At 42.6% G+C, this 21,467-nt stretch overlaps 1 pseudogene; it reads right to left on the bottom strand.

Moving 5' to 3' along the window:
• Positions 1-14,842: 14,842 nt before the first annotated feature.
• Positions 14,843-14,960, bottom strand: LOC126195962 (5S ribosomal RNA; annotated as a pseudogene).
• Positions 14,961-21,467: the final 6,507 nt, after the last annotated feature.

Below are 21,467 nucleotides of genomic sequence, written 5' to 3'. Positions count from 1 at the left end.
CATTCGCAACCGTCTCCATGAAGCTGGGCTACGGTCCCGCACACCGTTAGGCCGTCTTCCGCTCACGCCCCAACATCGTGCAGCCCGCCTCCAGTGGTGTCGCGACAGGCGTGAATGGAGGGACGAATGGAGACGTGTCGTCTTCAGCGATGAGAGTCGCTTCTGCCTTGGTGCCAATGATGGTCGTATGCGTGTTTGGCGCCGTGCAGGTGAGCGCCACAATCAGGACTGCATACGACCGAGGCACACAGGGCCAACACCCGGCATCATGGTGTGGGGAGCGATCTCCTACACTGGCCGTACACCACTGGTGATCGTCGAGGGGACACTGAATAGTGCACGGTACATCCAAACCGTCATCGAACCCATCGTTCTACCATTCCTAGACCGGCAAGGGAACTTGCTGTTCCAACAGGACAATGCACGTCCGCATGTATCCCGTGCCACCCAACGTGCTCTAGAAGGTGTAAGTCAACTACCCTGGCCAGCAAGATCTCCGGATCTGTCCCCCATTGAGCATGTTTGGGACTGGATGAAGCGTCGTCTCACGCGGTCTGCACGTCCAGCACGAACGCTGGTCCAACTGAGGCGCCAGGTGGAAATGGCATGGCAAGCCGTTCCACAGGACTACATCCAGCATCACTACGATCGTCTCCATGGGAGAATGGCAGCCTGCATTGCTGCGAAAGGTGGATATACACTGTACTAGTGCCGACATTGTGCATGCTCTGTTGCCTGTGTCTATGTGCCTGTGGTTCTGTCAGTGTGATCATGTGATGTATGTGACCCGAGGAATGTGTCAATAAAGTTTCCCCTTCCTGGGACAATGAATTCACGGTGTTCTTATTTCAATTTCCAGGAGTGTATAATGTAGACATTTAGGAATTATGCATGGAACACTGCATGTGTCACGAAAGCCATCAGGACTTTGGTGTCGCAAGCGTATACTTCTGGCGATATGAAGTGGGACAAGCATGTAATGGCAGTTGTGGGGAAGGCGGATAGTCGTCTTCGGTTCATTGGTAGAATTTTGGGAAGATGTGGTTCATCTGTAAAGGAGACCGCTTATAAAACACTAATACAACCTATTCTTGAGTACTGCTCGAGCGTTTGGATCCCTATCAGGTCGGATTGAGGGAGGACATAGAAACAATTCAGAGGCGGGCTGCTAGATTTGCTACTGGTAGGTTTGTTCATCACGCGAGTGTTACGGAAATGCTTCAGGAACTCGGGTGGGAGTCTCTAGAGTAAAGGAGGCGTTCTTTTCGTGAATCGCTACTGAGGAAATTCACAGAACCAGCATTTGAGGCTGACTGCAGTACAGTTTTACTGCCGCCAACTTAACATTTCGCGGAAAGACCACGAAGATAAGATAAGAGAGATTAGGGCTCGTACAGAGGCATATAGGCAGTCATTTTTCCCTCGTTCTGTTTTGGAGTGGAACAGGGAGAGAAGATGCTAGTTGTGGTACGAGGTAACCGCCGCCACGCACCGTATGGTGGATTGCGGAGTATGTGTGTAGATGCAGAATTGCTCTTCAACTGTGGGAAGCAAGAAGGTGCTTAAAACATCAATATAGGTTGGTGCTGTGATACTGTCATGCAAAAAAACAAGGGGCGCGAGCCCCCTCCTTGAAAAACACGACCACACCATAACACGAACGTCTCCGAATTTTACTGTTGGCACTACACACACTGGCAGATGACGTTCACCGGACATCCGCCATACCCACACCCTGCCATCGGATCGCCACATTGTATACGGTGATTCAATAATCCACACAACGTTTTTTTCATTGTTCAATCGTCCAATGTTTACGCACCTTACACTAAGCGAGGCGTCGTTTGGCATTTACCGGCGTGATGTGTGGCTTTTGAGCAGCCGATCGACCATGAAATCCAAGTTTTCTCACCTCCCGCCTAACTGTCATAGTACTTGCAGTAGATCCTGATGCAGTCTGGAATTACACTTTACCACCCTCTTCAACTGTCGGCGGTCTCTTTCAGTCAACAGACGAGTTCGGCCTGTACGCTTTTGTGCTGTACGTGTCCCTTCATGTTTCCACTTCACTATCACATCAGATACAGTGGACTTAGGGACGTTTAGAAGTGTGGAAATCTCGCGTACAGACATATGACACCGAATCACCTGACCACGTTCGATGTCCTTGAATTCCACGGAGTGCCCCATTCTGTTCTCTCACGATGTATAATGACTACAGAGGTCGCTGATATGGAGTACCTGGCAGTATGTGGCAGCACAATACACTTAATATGAAAAACGTATGTTTTGCGGGGTATCTGGGTACTTTTGATCACATAGTGTACCACGTAGAGCACACGTACCGTATGCACAAGTCACATTGTTTCTGAGCGTTCAGCAGCACATTCAGCTCAGCGCACTAAACGTTGACGTTCGAGAGCACAGTCCGTGTGCCGACGGCTTAACGTTAACCCTGATTCATGGATATTAGAACGGGAGGTTGCAGTAACGGCTGGCGATAAGACCAGTTCAACCACACTGAGTGCTAACGCTGCGTAGTCTTGTTTCCGAGCCTGTATTTCCTATTAATCGAATGTCGGCTACCGCCTCCATTAGAACCGTAACTACTGATATCATTTAAGTCAGTTTCATTTTGAGATTATGAGTTCCCGTCTAAGGGAGAACCCAACGGAGATTACCACATGTTGATTAACATTCCATCTTTGCAAACTTACTAAATAGCGACTATAACGTGAATAAGATGTTCAGTTCCAATAATTTAAGGCACTTGCAAGATTTGCTAAACTCGGCAGACGTCGACATAACCAGTTGCAAAATGTAAGAGACATTACGTTGCAAGGGATAAACGGATAAAATTCATTAGATCTAGGAACTGCCATTTGTACAGATAAAGTTATAACTGTTAAAAACGTGGAAAAATTGGCCAGCCGGCCGGGGCGGCCGAGCGGTTCTAGGCGCTATAGACCGGAACCGCGCGACCGCTACGGTCGCCTGTTCGAATCCTGCCTCGGGTGTGGATGTGTGTGATGTCCTTAGGTTAGTTAGGTTTAAGTAGTTCTAAGTTCTACGGGGCTGATGACCTCAGAAGTTAAGTCCCATAGTGCTCAGAGCGATTTGAACCATTATTTGAAATTAGCCAGTAGTAACGGCATTGTCAGGACTATCAACAACACCAAGATAATTAATGCATACACTCCATCAGGGAGAAATGACACCACAGGGCAGATTTCTTTAAGAAAGAACTGGTTTCGCTGTGCGGTACACATTGCGACCATGTAATCTTTGCCGGAGATTTTAACTGCGTCACCCATCAAATAGTTCAGATTCCCGCCGTGCACATATCGGTTACACTGGGAAAAATTAGTTAATTACCTAAGACTAATTTATACCTGGGAACGAAAACATGTGCCGCTATCTGACTTCATCTGTATAACAAATGCCTCCGCAAGCTGTCTAGACGCCAGTTACCTATGGGACAGATTAAAAGAACAACTCTTACTTTATTTATAATGACAGAACTATCCACCAATCTGATGCTCGGCGAAGCGGATGCGACTAACAAAGATAAGGAACAGTTTTGAAAGCAGCTGACTGGATTCCCACCAAAGTGTATCAACTGTTTTGACGTCTGATCTAAACAGTTTCACACATATTTGTAATGAACTCATGAATCCCGTTATTGACATTCCCAAATAATTTAAAGACGGCGTAATAGTTTTAATAGCGAAAACCCCAAATAAGAATACTATATAGAATTTGAGACCATCAACGTTGCTGGATGCTGATTCTAAGATTTTTTCTCGTGTCTTAAGAAAACGGCTGCAAACAGCAATGAATGTAGGAGCTGGGCCATACCAGACAAGTGCCGGCAAACGAAGAACCATCGATCAAACAACTGCTAAATATACAGATAAATCAGCGGCGGCAGTCTGCCGAATAAACTGTGTCCTGTTATCCTTGGACTTCACCAAAGCCTCTGAGAGGGTCTTTTCCGTACAATGTTGGGAATGAATTTCCCTTTTCCTTTATAAAAGCGATACAAAATATTTTAAAAATTGAAACCTGTAGAATAAATTATCAGCCAAGAACAAGATTCAAATTAAAATAGCAGTAAGACAAGGCTATCCAACGTCCGTGGCACTTTCATCGATCGCCATTGAACCCGTGTTACAATAACTTCATGGTATACTTATAAACGGACAACTAATCGCCTGCAAGGTTTTTGCTAATGATGTAGGCTTTCTGGTATTGACCTGTAATGAGATAGCGATGGCCTTAGACATTATAAAGAAATATGAGGTAGCGTCCAGCGCAAAACTGAATATCAGTGAATTTTTATGGATGACAGTGCGTCATGTCACCGGGTCCCGGGTGTGAAGAACATTCTGGACAATTCGAGGGAATGATGTGGCCACTGAGATAAGCACTCCGTCTTCAGGCCACAAGTGGCCCATCGGGACCATCCGACCGCCGTGTCATCCTCAATGAGGATGTGGATAGGAGGGGCGTGTGGTCAGCACACAGCTTTCCCGGTCGTTACGATGGTTTTCTGTGACCGGATCCACTACTATTCGGTCGAATAGCTCCTCAGTTGGCATCTCGAGGCTGAGTGCGCCCCGAAAAACGGCAACAGCGCATGGCGGTCCGGATGGTCACCCATCCAAGTGCCGAGAGCTCTTAACTTCGGTGATCTGACGGGAACCGGTGTATCCACTGCGGCAAGGCCGTTGCCCGGCCACTGAGATAGACTGACATGAATCCCATAGATCATTTATGGGACATATTCAAGATGTCAGTTCGTGCACAAAATCCTGCGCCGGCACCACTTTCGCAATGATGGGCTGCAGGGGACTTCCAACGGCTAATTGAGTCCATGCTACGTCGAGTTGTTACACTATGCCGGGCAAAAGGTGGCCGGACACAACATTAGGAGTTATCCCTTGACTTGAGGGTATGTCGGCGCTAGGACATTTTATAAGCCGTTGTCATGTTTTTAAGGTTCAAGATAATACGGTGATACTAGCAACCGAAATACGCTGTCTTAATCTCAGTCTACAACAAAGCACTGGTTCTGTGTATCAACAGCACGCTTGAGGAGTGAACAAACATGTCTACTAGCCTCAACGCACGTTTATTATAATGAAAAGGTACCAGTTACTCTCCTGGAACTTTCTCATCGAATACAGTTATAAGTGACAACACTCGATAACCACAAACGTGATAGAATTAATGGAACACGAAGCTGTGAACATTACACAAGTCTGTGACATAAAAATTGTTTCAAATTTATAAATTGATTTTTATAGTGTTTTCAACGCTGATTTCGGGTAAAATAGTGAAAAAATTCCATCACATACAGTTATTTCACAAACTGCTTGTCTATTTTTAGCTTTTTGCGATATTTCAGCACTCTAGTGTGTTCGAATTTTTGTTTTTGATCTCTATAAACTTTTATTTAGCCTTTTTATACTAGATATACGTAAAATAAAGAGTAAATAGGAGAAACCAGCAGTATTTTCATGTCAGTGCCTGTCTGTCGCGCTTCCCCTTCCCCCGCCATCACCAAGCAGTGAGCTTCTGCTATTGTCCTTCAGTTCACAGTACCTCTTCACTCTGTGCTGTTCACGTGTTGTTGTTACAAGTGCTTTAAAGTGGTGACTGTTTTCTTGTGTTATAAAGTTGTTCTATGGGCAGTGGCTACCAGAGGATGTATAAACTCGCCAGATTGCTTCTGCTACATTCGTGGTAACTATACCGTTAAAAAGCAACAAAAGAAAAGGCAGCATGGGCATCTTTAAAATTAGCTGCTACCAGTTTCCTAGGAAACAAGAGAGATGCAAACTACAAGACAATCGTCGACAACTTTAAGAAGCTGGGCTGTAACATGAGCATTGAAGTTCATTTTCTCCACTCACATCTTGACTACTTCCCTGCAGACTTTGGTGATGTAAGTGAAGAGCAGGGCGAATGATTCCACCAAGACATCAAAGAAATGGAAAGAAGATATCAAGGAAGATGGAACATCAACATGATAGCGGACTACTGCTGGATGATAAAAAGAGATAATCGTCAAGAGTCCACAGCTGCAAAAGCAATAAAAGAAGCTTCGACAGAAGCGTTATTATAAGGACTTACGAGCTTAAAGAGAAATTGAAGTGTACTGGAAATGTAGTTTAGAGCGTGATTTATAAATCAAATAAAATTTTATAACTTTGGAAAAAGTGTGATAAATTGCTTAAATTTTATTATACCCAAAAATACGCCTTTTTGTGAGAAAACCTGACGTGACAGAAAAAATGGATTGCATGTTTGAAATCAACGCTGAAAAGTAGAGAAAAGTCAGTTATCAAATTTCAAAAAACATATTTTTGCAGACCTGTGTAATAGAAGAGAAATATAAGAGCACAAACCATCAAGCTAGACGGAATAACATTCATAAGCAACAGTCACCGACGTGTGTGAGGGCCCAGTGGTACATCGCAGTCACTTGAAAAATTCTATCGAATTGCAAACTACACGCAGTGAACCTCAAAAAGGTCATCAGTCCCCTAGAACTTAGAACTACTTAAACCTAACCAACCTAAGGACATCACACACATCCATGCCCGCGGCAGGATTCGAACCTGCGGTCGCGCGGTTCCAGACTCTAGCGCCTAGAACCATTTCTGCCGGCCAGTGCACCTCACTGGCTCAGCCCAGTGCTCTACATGTACTCTTATCAGCAGCGAAGATCCCCGATTTAACATGTATAAACGCAAGGGAAACATGATCACAATCAGAACGACGCTGGGGAGTACATGGAAATAATCCTATGTAATTTTTATTCTGATGAAGATCGCCTTAGAGCTGTCGAAACCATGGTCAATTTGACAATTTTATGTAAGCGAGATGGCTATACGCACATTCTGTAATTTAGCATCAAGAGGAATACGCAATAACGGTAGCAGACGTTGTTAACCCGTACGATGCCCCTTTTCCCAAAATGAAGAGAAACGTCGTGAATTGGCTAAAAGGTCAGACTATGTATCACATGCCGGTGAACGAAGAAAACATTTACTTTTTGTTTCTGTGTGGATTCCCAGACTCTAAATAATTAATAAAAGAAAACATGGTCCGTAGTTGGCTGTAATGTAAACTGTCATTATTTTAAACGTGCGATTAGCTAATTTCGACAGTTCTTAATTTTCAAGCAAGTGTGTGATGTTGCATATTACGTACTGTAATTATCAGATTATTTTTCTTTAGTGAAAAAAGTAGTGAACGGCACTTTTGGGTGTATCTCACGACAGAGCACCGTAAACTTCAGCGGACGAGAATTTTCAATTTTTTACGTATTGGTGATAGTGTAGTTAACAATAATGTTCAAGGCGAATATGCTTTATGTTGGATTTAAAAATAAAATACAAAAATAGTGCTTAGCGTAAAAGATTTTAAAACATGAAGTCGCCGCTTCAGTTCTCGTTAGTAGCAATTATTGTAACTTTTATTTGATTCCACAGTTAAATATTGAAATTTTACTTAAACACTGAAACATTTTTAAATAAAAATAACATTTCTCTATTTTTAATTACTGATGCTATGATAAATGCGAGAATTTACAAAAAATTAAAATTTAGTCAAAATCGTGAAGGATGAAGTAGAACATACATTTTTATTGCAAGAGATTGAACATTATTATTGATGTATGTAACTTTTGCTTGCGATTAGTAATTAAAAAGAGATGTTATTTTCTCTGAAAATTTATAATTCAATGCCTTTTAACTAACATTGTCGTTAATCAAAATGTAACTTAAGTAACAAAAAGTGCAAAAAATTTAATTAGGTATGTTTGTGTAATGAACAGTGTTCGTAAATCTGATCTTCAATGTTGTTTTTCCCCCTCTTAAATTGCAAAGATGTCTGCGCAACGTGAGTATATTTAGATACGTGAACAAACACGTAATTTTGCGCCGATGCCGGTGCACATTAACTTTCTTCATTGCTGCCACGAACGACAAAAGCAGCAACAGAGAGCACAATTTAAATTCGACGTCAACCTGGCGCGCGCCACTTCCCGAATCGCCCACTGGTATTGAGGCAGCGCTCGTTAGCCGTACGGCGGCGTGTGAAGGCTGGGACGCAACCGGCGCCCCTGTGCGCCAACAGAAGAATCGTGACGAACGAGCCGGGTGCCATGTTTGTCGTATTTGTATTGCTGCAGGCGCGGTGGCCGCATATTGCAGTTTCATGGAGATGGACGGCGCGTGTAATGGCGATGGATTTTATGGTCGGAGCGCTGGCGCTGGCGCCAGCGTTTCCTGCGCGCGTATGTGGGCCAGAGGCAGTAAAAACCCATGCGAAATACCGGCGCCAGAGAGCTGCAGCCGGCCAGGGACGGCCCTTATCCGCGCTACAAAGCGGCCACCGCGAGAGCTCTATGAATTCTTTATCGCCCAGCCGAGGTCTCACGGACACAAGCACTCGCGAGCGACTGCCCACTTTTACCACATTCGTTCTAGCGGGAGAAGCTGTCTGCCACTTTCTGCGACACTACCGGAATAAAGCAGAAGTACGAGACAAGTCCGTGGCGATTTTTGTGCGATCTCCAAATTCGGTACCAACTCTGTGTTTCATTGTCAGCCGACTGTGTTGCTGCGATAGAGCTATGCTGAATCTTTTCGGAGAGTTCGGTGCAGTTCTTTGTCACTGCTAGCGCACGAGTCGCATTTTCAGTTCACGCACAGGCTTATGGTTTTGCAGCGTAATCCTCTTAACCTCCAGGAATCGTGTTCTTTGTATCCCCTTCTTTCTCTGCTGTTGTTGTTGGGAGCTAGTACCTAAGCAAGAATAGACAACCAGAATGAGATTTTCACTCTGCAGCGGAGTGTGCGTTGATATGAAACTTACTGGCAGATTAAAACTGTGTGCCGGACCGGGACTCGAACTCGGGACCTTTGCCTTTCGCGGGCAAGTGCTTGGGTAGCTCAGTTGGTAGAGCACTTGCCCGCGAAAGGCAAAGGTCTCGAGTTCGAGTCTCGGTCCGGCACACAGTTTTAATCTGCCAGGAAGTTTCAAGAATAGACAAAATACATACCAAGTAAATTACCTCACAAATGAAATTAACTGATGGAGTTAATCCTTATATATAAAATTTTCGTGTCACACTGTTAGTTGCCATACTCCTCCGAAACGGCACGATCGATTCTGATGAAATTTTGATGTATATTCGGTACTGAATGGTGGACTCCATGTGGTTCCCAAGTCGTGCAGCGACCGTAAATCATAAAATTACCAAATATGCAGCAACCAGTCGCAAAATCATGTTTATAAATAAAACATGATTTTGCGACTGGTTGCTGCATATTTGCTAATTTTATATTCGGTAGGTCTGAGAATCGGTCGTAATCTATTTTTCATACACCCAAGTGATAAGGCTGGTCCACCCCAAAAATTTTCTTATTTTTTGGACATAACTTTTTATTTTTTATGATGTGACATTAATTTTAGTAATTTAATAATTTTCAACCTCAGTCGATAATTTTTTCTTATTTTTTGGACAGAACTTTTAATTTTTTTATGATGTGGCATTACAAAATACACGCAACCCTAAATTTTCACCCTTCTACTACCAACCTATTTTTTTTTAATAGGTCCGCAGCTCATGGTCGTGCGGTAGCGTTCTCGCTTCCCGCGCCCGAGTTCCCGGGTTCGATTCCCGGCGAGGTCAGGGATTTTCTCTGCCTCGTGATGACTGGGTGTTGTGTGATGTCCTTAGGTTAGTTAGGTTTGAGTAGTTCTAAGTTCTAGGGGACTGATGACCATAGATGTTAAGTCCCATAGTGCTCAGAGCCATTTGAACCATTTTTTTTTAAATAGCCATTTTAGTAATTTAATAATTTTCGACCCCGGTTGATAACTGATCAATTATCACATGATCAGTTACCCCACCAGGTGTCTACCGGTGATAGTCTTTCACTATTCGGTAGATAGGTAATTGAAGAAAACGTACCAAAAGCAACGACTCGAATATCCCTCTATGAATCGACGTAACTAGACGAAAAGTTTAACTAGATAGCATGCGTCATTCGCCAAGCCTACATTTAGGCCTAGCGCACACACATCGAGTTTTATCGTACGATCAAATTCTTTTAATGGAACAAAGAAGTTCCTATGCTCTCCTTTGTTCCTCTAAAAGAATTTAATCGTTACAAACTTTTACGTACGATAAAAATCAATGCGTGTGCGCTTGGCCTTATTCAGGATGCTGGCGAACACGTTTCGACACGAAATTGACACTGTGTTTGTATGCTTATGGACGAGCCGTGTATCGACTGCAATTGTTAAATCTGCGCGATCTACCGTAGAAACGCTAGAACTAATAGTGGCCGATACTGCTGGACTTCCCCCTAAGCTTTTTCTCACTCCCTACACAGTTTTCGGCCATTATTATTGTCTGTGTCACGAGCTCCCGCCAACAACGGATATTGTGTTACATGTGTACATTGTGTTACACGTATTCATTATTCTTATAGACTAGAGATAATTTATATGGCAAAGCCGGCCGGAGTGGCCGTGCGATTCTGGGCGCTGCAGTCTGGAACCGAGCGACCGCTACGGTCGCAGGTTCGCATCCAGCCTCGGGCATGGATGTGTGTGATGTCCTTAGGTTAGTTAGGTTTAATTAGTTCTAAGTTCTAGGCGACTGGTGGCCTCAGAAGTTAAGTCGTATAGTGCTCAGAGCCATTTGAACCATATATGGCAAAACAACGTTTGCCGGGTCAGCTACAACATATAAAGATTTTCAGAGGCGGAACGAAGTTCGCCGGGTATAATTAGTAATAATAATAATAATAATAATAATAATAATAATAATAGTAACAACATGAGCAGAAGAAAGGAGAAGAAAACATTACTAGGAGACAGAAGGGTTCTGAAAAAAAAAAGGAATCAAAAAGAAAGAAGAGGAATCGAAGTAGTTGCGTGATCCTATAATCCTATAATAATAATAATAATAATAATAATAATAGTAACAACATGAGCAGAAGAAAGGAGAAGAAAACATTACTAGAAGACAGAAGGGTCCTGAAAAAAAAAAAAAAAAGGAATCAAAAAGAAAGGAGTCGAAGTATTTGCGTGATCCTAGAATCCTATAATAATAATAATAATAATAATGGTAACAACATGAGCAGAAGAAAGGAGAAGAAAACATTACTAGAAGACAAAAGGGTTCTGAAAAAAAAAGGAATCAAAAAGATGGAAGAGGACTCGAAGTAGTTACGTGATCCTATTCAGTTTGCAGATCAAAAAATTCTATATCACGCACATGATTCAGTATCACTACATGGGGTGGACAAAAATATGGGTACAACCTTCTGGGAACGGATAAACACAGGTCCTGTGTGGTTTTCAGGGGAATCTCACATCTTTCTTGCTACAAAAATAGTGGCAAGTTTCAGTAATGATTGTGGAGGTGGATAGTCATCACACACAAAGGCTCAATAGTATTCAGATCAGGTGACTGGGGTAGCCAGTGGAGATGCGACAATTCATCATTGTGGTCATGAAACCAGGCCTGGATGATGAGAGCTGTGTGATTAAGGGCCCTGTCGCCTTGGAACACAGCATCACTGTCCGGCAACAAACGTTGTACCATGAGATGGAGCTGAGCAGCCAAAATGGTCGTATAATCCTTGGCACCAATGCGAACCTGGAGGGTAATCCTGGTGCCGATGGAATACCACGCTATGGCTGCTCTGATCAACACCGAATCGACACTGTTTCACTCATGTGACGTAAACTTGGCCAGAACTTGGGAACAGTATACAGCAAGACACATCTAACCAAATGACGTACTTCCACTGTTGCATGGTCGAGGTTTTATGGCTTCGGTGCCACGTTTTCCTGTTAGGGGCATTGCATCACTGACGATTAGTTTTGAAATTCCAGCTCGCCCTGCAGTTCTCTATGTGTGGACTCTCTCATGTTGTTCTGGTGATGACAGAGTTCACGATTGCGACATTTAGTTCTGCATGACTTTTGCACCTGTCGTCCTCTTATTTTTCGTCACAGTCCTCGTCAGTGACCGTCCATCACGATCACGCATCACACACCTTTGTTCGCGCTGTGACTTAGCAGGTGATGTTTTACCGCTTTTCCTGCGTGCGGTGTAAATCTACGATATGTTGCCTCTTGAAGCACAGAACACTTAGGCTAACTTGTTTACTGAACACAGTACAGACTAAATTAAGGTCAAACACAGACAAGCATAATACATCTGGCGTTTAAAAATCGACATGTCAGGACTGCAAAATTAATGTGCATTGGACAGACAGACAGAAAATTTAATACAAGATACACAGATCACACAAGGGCATTACAGAGTAACAACTGTCGTTCTACATTTGCTGAACATCTTATGGACAGCAAACATAGCCCAACAGACATCAACAGCGGCTTGAAAATTCTCAAGTGCAGCAATAACCTACCAAAAAACTAATAGTTAAGGAAAACTACCAAATACAAAAATCCATAGTGGAAGGAAAAATACAAGAGTATACAGCTCTCTGCAACGGAACTCTGTTAGCTGCGTTCAAGGAATTATCAGACAACACCAAACCCCCCCCCCCCCACACACACACACAATTAATTAATGTTAGGCCTATACACAACATTCCCAGTCGTAAAATCTCCAAGTAAATAAGTTTTTTACATTGCAGACAGCAAACTGTGGAAGGAAAACAACCGTAATGCAAAATATAAAAAGCCAGAAACACCTTGACATGTTGTAACGGAGGAGGAGGAGGAGGATATTGGTGTTTGACGCCCCGTCGACCACGAGGTCATTAGAGACGGAGCACCAGCTCGGATTAGGGAAGGATGGGAAAGGAAGTCGGCCGTGCCCTTTCAAAGGAACCATCCCGGCATTTGCCTGGAGTGATCTAGGGAAATCACGGAAAACCTAAATCAGGATGGCCATATATATATATATATATCATCTTGTCTGTTTCTCAAATTGGTAAATACTTTCGTAAAAACTCGAATATGTATATGTACAGGTACTAAAGCGCATTTTTTCTATCGTTTAGCAGTAAGAAAGTAAAAAATGTCACTGATGATGCTGAAACTTAACAGAAACATGTCTGGGTAATAGAAGGAAAGAAAAATTGTGTTTTGCTCAAGGTGTGAAGTCATCCACATGGACAGTATAAAGAATCCGCTAAATTTCTTTGGTAAATCACACAAATCTAAAGGCTGCAAACTTAACTAAATACCAAGGCATTACAATTACGAATAACTTAAGTTGAAACTATTACGTAAATAAATTGCGGGGGGAACCAAACCAAACCATTGCGATTTGTTGGTAGAACACTTAGAAAATGTAACAGGTCTACTAAAGTGACTACGTTATGCTTGTCAACCCTCTTCTGGAATACTGCTGTGCGGTGTGGGATCCAAGTCTTACAGGATTGACGAAGGACATCGAAGAAGTTCAAAGAGGGCCAGCTCGTTTTATATTTAAGCGAAATAGGGGAGAGGGTGCCACGGATATGATACATGAATTGAGATGGCGTTTATTAAAACAATGACTTTTTCACTGCGGCAGGACCTCCTCATGAAATTTCAACCATCAACTTACTCCTCAGGGTGTGAAAATATCTTGTTGGAACCCACCTGCATAGGGAGAAATGATCATTATGATAAAATAAGAGAAATCAGAGCTCGCACGAAAAATTTAAGTGTTCGTTTTTCCCGCGCGCTGTTCGAGACCAGAACGGTAGAGAAGTAGCCTAAGGCAGGTTCGAAGAACCCTCTGCCAGGCACTTATTTGTGAATTTCAGAGTAATTATGTAGTTGTAGATGAGATCCCATCCAAAAACTATTTGTAAGCAAACGCGGACAGAAGAGCTTCCACCTCAAGATGACTATGTTTGTAATTCGGTTTTAGTGTTTCCGATTGTAAAATTTTTAGCACTGCTGTTCTTGTTTGAGCATGTTCAGCCGTCTTAATCAGCACACCACACAAGGACCCTTGGCTCTTCTACCTGCCCGTCACGGCGCGGAATTGGGACGAGAGTATTAGTGGGTCCTTCCTCGACCTCTTCTGTGCACAAATTCACGGTGTGCAGTTTTGGCAACGCGCACGGTGCGGCAGTACTGCGGACTTAACGATGTCGTTTTCAGGAAGTCTTTATAGTAGGGATCAGTGAAACTTTTGTCTCTGTGCGGAAAGTTTAGAAAGTGTTGGGGAGTGCGTTCTCGTTTGCCGATGTGGGAACGGGCTTAATCAGGTAACTGTTTTCGAGGTGGGTGTTGATGTTCTGTGAGCGTACATGAACTCGGTCGGAGGAGGATTCTTAGCAGAGTGTGGAGCAACCAGGTTGCTGGAGGTGTTGTCTAATGAACACAGTGCTTGTGGTGAGGGTTGTTAGAACAGAAGATTGCTCGCATGGAAATTTGAAGTGTAAATTTCTTTTGTATGTCCTTATCCTTCGAGTTAAGGCTGCGATCCCGTGTTGTCTGCAGAGGAGACGGTAGAAATTGGTTGGTGGCGACTGACGGTCCAGCAGTCGGATGTGGCATTTTTCCTAAGATAGTCGTTGTGTTAGAGGAAATTACTTAGATGCTACAGAACCTCCGTAGGCAGGACGAGAATAAAAAAGCACTCCATCTTCAAGCCACGAGTGGCCTACCGGCACCATCTGACCGCCGTGTCTTCCTCAGTGGAGGATGCGGATAGGAGGGGCCTGGGGTCAGCACACCGCTCTCCCGGTCGTTATGATGGTATTCTTGACCAAAGCCGCTACTATTCGGTCGTGTAGCTCCTCATTTGGCATCACGAGGCTGAGTGCACCCCGAAAAATGGCAACAGCGCATGGTGGCCTGGATGGTCACCCATCCAAGTGCCAACTACGCCCGACAGCGCTTAACTTCGGTGGTCTCATGGGAACCTGTGTATCCGCTGCGGCAAGGCCGTTGCCTAGGCAAGACGAGAAGGCTGTAGAAATGTACATTTTGGAAGAAGGAGGGAATCAAAAATGCAGTGTTAGAGTTACTGAGCGATGTCTTCTAAATTGCAAAAAATGAAGAAAAATCCTTCATTTTTACATCTGGCAACTGTTTAAACAAATGAGATTACTTTTACACATTTTACTAAAAATCTACACACTACTGCCCATTTTTCAAATATCATTAATTTTATTAACGGCAACATTGTTCTACGTCTACATCTACATGGATACTCTGGAAATCACATTTAAGTGCCTGGCAGAGGGTTCATCGAACCACCTTCACAATTCTCTATTATTCCAATCTGGCATAGCGCGCGGAAAGAGTGAACACCTATATCTTCCGGTACGAGCTCTGATTTCCCTTATTTTATCGTGGTGATCGTTCCGCCCTATGTAGGTCGGTGCCATCAAAATATTTTCGCATTCGGAGGAGAAAGCTGGTGACTGGAATTTCGTGAGAAGATTCCGTCACAACAAAAAACGCCTTTCTTTTAATGATTTCCAGCCCAAATCCTGTTTCATTTCTGTGACACTCTCTCTCATATTTCGCGATAATACAAAACGTGCTGCCTTTCTTTGAACTTTTTGGATGTACTCCGTCAGTCCTACCTGGTAAGGATCCCACACCGCGCAGCAGTATTCTAAAAGACGACGGACAAACGTAGTGTAGGCAGTCTCCTTAGTAGATGTTACATTTTCTAAGTGTCCTGCCAATAAAACGCAGCCTTTGGTTAGCCTTCCCCACAACATTTTCTGTGTGTTCTGTCCAATTTAAGATATTAGTAATTGTAATACCTAGGTATTTAGTTGAATTTACGGCTTTTAGATTAAATTGATTTATCGTGTAAGCAAAGTTTAACGAGTTCCTTTTAGCACTGATGTGGATGACCTCACACTTTTCGTTATTTAGGGTCAACTGCCACTTTTCGCACCATTCAGATATTTTTTTCTAAATCGTTTTGCAGTTTGTTTTGACATTCTGATGACTTTATTTGTCGATAAACGACAGCGTCGTCTGCAAACAACCGAAGACGCCTGCTCAGATTGTCTTCCAAATCGTTTATATAGATAAGGAACAGCAAAGGGCCTATAACACTACCTTGGGGAACGCCTGAAATCACTTCTGTTTTACTCGAAGACTTCCCGTCAATTACTTCGAACTGTGACCTCTCTCACAGGAAATCGCAAATCCAGTCACATAAGTGAGACGATATTCCATAAGCACGCAATTTTACTATGAGCCGCTTATGTGGTACAGTGTCAAAAGCCTTCCGGAAATCCAGGAATACGGAATCGATCTGAAATCCCTTGTCAATAGCACTCAGCACTTCATGTGAATAAAGAGCTAATTGTGTTTCACAAGAACGATGTTTGCTATACCTATGTTGACTGGGTGTCAATAGACCGTTCCCTTCGAGGTAATTGCCGGCCGCGGTGGTCTAGCGGTTCTGGCGCTGCAGTCCGGAACCGCGGGACTGCTACGGTCGCAGGTTCGAATCCTGCCTCGGGCATGGGTGTGTGTGATGTCCTTAGGTTAGTTAGGTTTAAGTAGTTCTAAGTTCTAGGGGACTTATGACCTAAGATGTTGAGTCCCATAGTGCTCAGAGCCTTCGAGGTAATTCGTAATGTTCGAACACGATATATGTTCTAAAATCATGCTGCATATCGACGTTAACGATATGGGCCTGTAATTTAGTGGATTACTCCTACTACCTTTCTTGAATATTCGTGCGACCAGTGCAACTTTCCAGTCTTTGGGTACGGATCTTTCGTTGATCGAACGGTTGTATATGATTGTTAAGCATGACGCTAATACATCAGCATACTCTGAAAAGAACCTAATTGATATACAGTCTGGACCAGAGGACTTGCTTTTATTAAGCGATTTGAGTTGCTTCACTACTCCGAGGATATTTACTTCTGCGTTACTCATGTTGGCAGCTGTTCTCGATTCGAATTCTGGAATATTTACTTCGTCTTCTTTTGTGAAGGCATTTCGGAAGGCTGTGTTTAGTTACTCTGCGTTGGCAGCACTGTCTTCGATAGTATCTCCATTGCTATCGCGCAGAGAAGGCATTGATTGTTTCTTACCGCTAACATCACATACGACCAGAATCTCTGGATTTTCTGCCAGGTTTCGAGGCACAGTTTCGTTGTGGAAACTGTTATAGGCGTCTCGCATTGAACTCTGCGCTAAGTTTCGAGCTTCTGTAAAGGATCACCAATCTTGGAGATTTTGCGTCTGTTTAAATTTGGCATGTTTGTTTCGTTGTTTCTGCAACAGTGTTGTAACCAGTTTTGTGTACCAAGGAGGATCACCTCCGTAGTTTGTTAGCTTATTTGGTATAAACGTCTCAATTTGTTGTTTTCAACTGTTTGATAATTTGTAGCAATGTCAGAATATTTTGAATTCCGTTAAACATTTATATTTCATTTATGTTCTTAATATCTCATTTATGTTTCGCATCTTTAAGGAAGTATTTGTATGTAAGCTATACTTATAAATATTTTGAGCTATGATTGTCAATCTTGGACTCGTGGGAAACAGGAAAGAAACAAATTGGAATCAGTAGAGATATGGATCTGGAATATTTACAAAACACCCTAGAGAGAAAGGGGTGCCAATGACGCGCTGTTACATCAAATCAATGAAAATGGACACTTATTAACACCTCGAGAAAGAGAAACCAGATTTATTGGTCATGTTCTTCTGTACAGTACAGCTTATAGAATATCACTGAATGAAAAATCGTGAGAAGGAAATCAAGTAACAGACCCGGAGTGTCAATATTACGTAGTGTATTCAGTGGAATTGAGTGTAAAAACTGTAACCACATGGTTTGTGTGGTGTCAGCGCCAGACACCACACTTGCTAGATGGTAGCCTTTAAATCGGCCGCGGTCCATTAGTATACGTCGGACCCGCGTGTCGCCACTGTCAGTGATCACAGACCGAGCGCTGCCACACGGCAGGTCTAGAGAGACGTCCTGGCACTCGCCCCAGTTGTACAGCGGACGTTGCTAGGAATTGTTCACTGACAATCACGCTCTCATTTGCCGAGACGATAGTTACCATAGCCTTCAGCTACGTCATTTGCTACGACCTAGCAAGGCGCCATTATCAATAGATAGTTAACTTGTGATGCCTGTACCGTCAGTCCGATGTTCTACAATTATGGATTAAAGTTAAGTATTACATCAGCTACGTACTTTATTTGCTACTAAAAATTCCCTTAATTGTTCCAGACCTCACGCCAGTCTGCGTGTAATTAAACGCGTGCATTTCGGCCTCCTCTAGCAAAACGGTGTTGGCTCTTCTGCCAACACTACAGTTTGAATGGCAAGAAAGAAGACAGTGGTTGTACCGAGGAGCATTGCTTGTCGTGGGTGACGATGACGTATAAGCATGTATTACCCATATTTGTGTCTGATCTGTAAACAGTATCTGCAGTAATTTGTTAGGAAGCATATTATTATACAAGAAAATATATCGCGTGAGAAAGGCTCCATATCTTCAAAATTTTTATTTTTAAGTACATATCGTCACTCTTTCAGATCTGACCATATTCTTGTACGTCATTATGATCTGCAGTATCTCTCTCTCACTTTTACTTCACAGACTTGTCTTAAACATATGACTGATCTGTCGACGATTAAAAAAAAAATATGAATGATAGCTACGATTTGAGTTAAGAACACTCAAAGTACGTGAAATTTTCTAAACGAATTAACTCACAGTGTAAACCAACGTAAACATCATATTAAAAGCAAATAATATTACGACCAAAGGGTTTATGTAATGTTACTGGCTTCTATACAGATACAATATGTTTACTGCTTGAAACGAACAAAAAGAAATACGAAAAATCGAAAATATCTTGTGAATTATGGAAAAGAGTGCAGTGCGATGCGTCGGCTGTTAAATTTTACACTTAATTCAGGTATAAAATTCAGCAACAATATTTGGTGAGAGGTTACTTAAAAAGTGATAATGGAAATTTTTAGTGTTTTGTTTATTTTCGTTCCGGCAATTTCTGCAGTGCAGTTTGAGAAGAATAGGCGACGGGATGACACGTAGGTTTCTTTTCACTCCTGTCTTTCATTATACTCTTCCATTAAAAAAAAACACTAAGCTGTTCAAGTAACGTTTATTGTACTCCATACAATTGAGGTAGCTACCTCACATTTCATAACGTTTCGCACGATGGCAACGCAGACCACCTCTACTAGAACCTCCCCAGAATTCGTATTTTGTGTGTTGTTCCCGACACAGTTATACGAGTGTGATTATAAATATTAAATAAAGTAACAAATTTTGCTTTATTACGCGCAGGGAATTTTAATGTTGCTTCAGGAAAGTATGGGCTGACCTTTCTTCTATACACGATGTATTTCTATGATAAATAATTTTGTCTCTCATTTAGCTACATATTCCACGTAAAAGTTGCAAGAAAAACTAACCGTTTCTCTGGAACGCAACACAGTATTTTTCGGATATTTCTGTGGGTCACATTTACCTTTCCACTGCAAAAAATCGGAGAAACAGAGTGGCATTGTACGGCATTTCTGAGCGAGAAGTGAAATTATGAAATGTAAATACTTTGACAGTTCCGAAATTAGTGCGCTGTTCATGAATGTTTGTTTCGAGTAAACAGCATTTTTCGTCCTCCGTGACGGCTGGACATTGATTTCATTATTTTTGACGTGCATTATCTTTTTTCTTTCTGCATCCTGCTGACGTGCTGTCCCGTTTTTTAGTGTACGACATTCAGTGAAGGACAACACAATTTTCAGGCTACGGTATCTAGTTGCGAAGCAAAATAATTTTACTTCATAAACATTTAGCTTTAAGCAGCTACTTTAACTTTGGTTCTAGAGTATTGCTGCGATATATTATTTTCTATAAATCAAGTAAAAGTTGTGTAAATAACGGAAACTGGAAAAATCAAACGTGCTGTGTTATCAGAACTCTCACAGGAACGTTACATACTGCTTCACATCTTGGATGTTCTTAATAATTATAGGTTTGGAGTTTAAAAAAATGCTTGAAATATCACTTTGAAGTTCAAAACATTTTTGGTTTTTTTTTAATGTAGTTGCCATTGCTGTCCACTTTGTGCCACCTGCAATCTCATGCATGACACCGAAACACACCAATTTGCATGCGGTAACGCAAAAAACATATGGCTGGCCATCAGAAAGAAAAACTAGGGAGTATCCAAAGAAAACCTCAAAATGATGACACCACGTTTCATCTCTCTCGACATTACGGGACAGAAAGCGACATTCTCCAGCGTGATACCGTTCCAGATGCTGCGGTAGTGTCGACATTCTCTTCAGCTTCTGTCCTTCAAACAGGCTGTGAGGAACTTCAGATGCTCTGTCCTGATGGCGTGAGCGATACCGTGACTGATGTCCAATATAAGTCGAGTGTCTTCCACCATCCGTCCCAGTCCTTTATGACGGCAGCATCCACCATACCAATGACAGAAGCGGTAATGACAAGATGAGCCTGTCCTGGCCGACTGCTGTCTTTCAGTGACACTCGATCTCCCGACCTTCTGCAAATCATTTGTTCTCCGCAAGCATATGCGCACTTGACATACTGTGTTCGCCGTACGCAGCAGACATTCGGGCTTTAATTTCGCTTCCGCACACTTCTTCCGTAGTCAAAAACAGCATTACATCTCGCTGTTCCTGTTTACCGGTTTCTGTAGTGAAGTCAGACGCACACTCAACATGCTGACCTCAAGTCAAGCCCGTCTAATAGACACAAATGACACATGAACGTTCGCGCTGTTCCTTCCTGACCTTCGTGACTCCGAATAGAGGCTACTTTATACAGGTTGGTCCATTGATCGTGGCCGGGCCAAATATCTCACGAAATAAGCGTCAAACGAAAAAACTACAAAGAACGAAACTTGTCTAATTTGAGGGGGGAAACCAGATGGCGCTATGGTTGGCCCGCTAGATGGCTCAGCCATAGGTCAAACGGATATGAACTGCGTTTTTTTTTTAAATAGCAACCCCCATTTTTTATTACATATTCGTATAGTTGGTAAAGAAATATGAATGTTTTAGTTGGACCACTTTTTTCGCTTTGTGATAAATGGCGCTGTAATAGTCACAAACATATGGCTCACAATTTTAGACGAACAGTTGGTAACAGGTAGGTTTTTTAAATTAAAATACAGAACGAAGGTACCTTTGAACATTTTATTTCATTTGTTCCAATGCGATACAAGTACCTTTGTGAACTCATCATTTCTGAGAACGCATGCTGATACAGCGTGATTGCCTGTAAATACCACATTAATGCAATAAATGCTCAAAATGATGTCCGTCAACCTCAATGCAGTTGGCAATACGTGTAACGACATTCCTCTCAACAACGAGTAGTTCGCCTTCCGTAATGTTCGCACATGCACTGACAATGCGCTGACGCATGTTCTCAGGCGTTGTCGGTAGACCACGATAG

The sequence above is a fragment of the Schistocerca nitens genome, chromosome 7 (assembly GCF_023898315.1).
Source record: "Schistocerca nitens isolate TAMUIC-IGC-003100 chromosome 7, iqSchNite1.1, whole genome shotgun sequence".
NCBI lineage: Eukaryota > Metazoa > Arthropoda > Insecta > Orthoptera > Acrididae > Schistocerca > Schistocerca nitens.
This window is presented reverse-complemented; position numbering and strand designations above follow the sequence as displayed.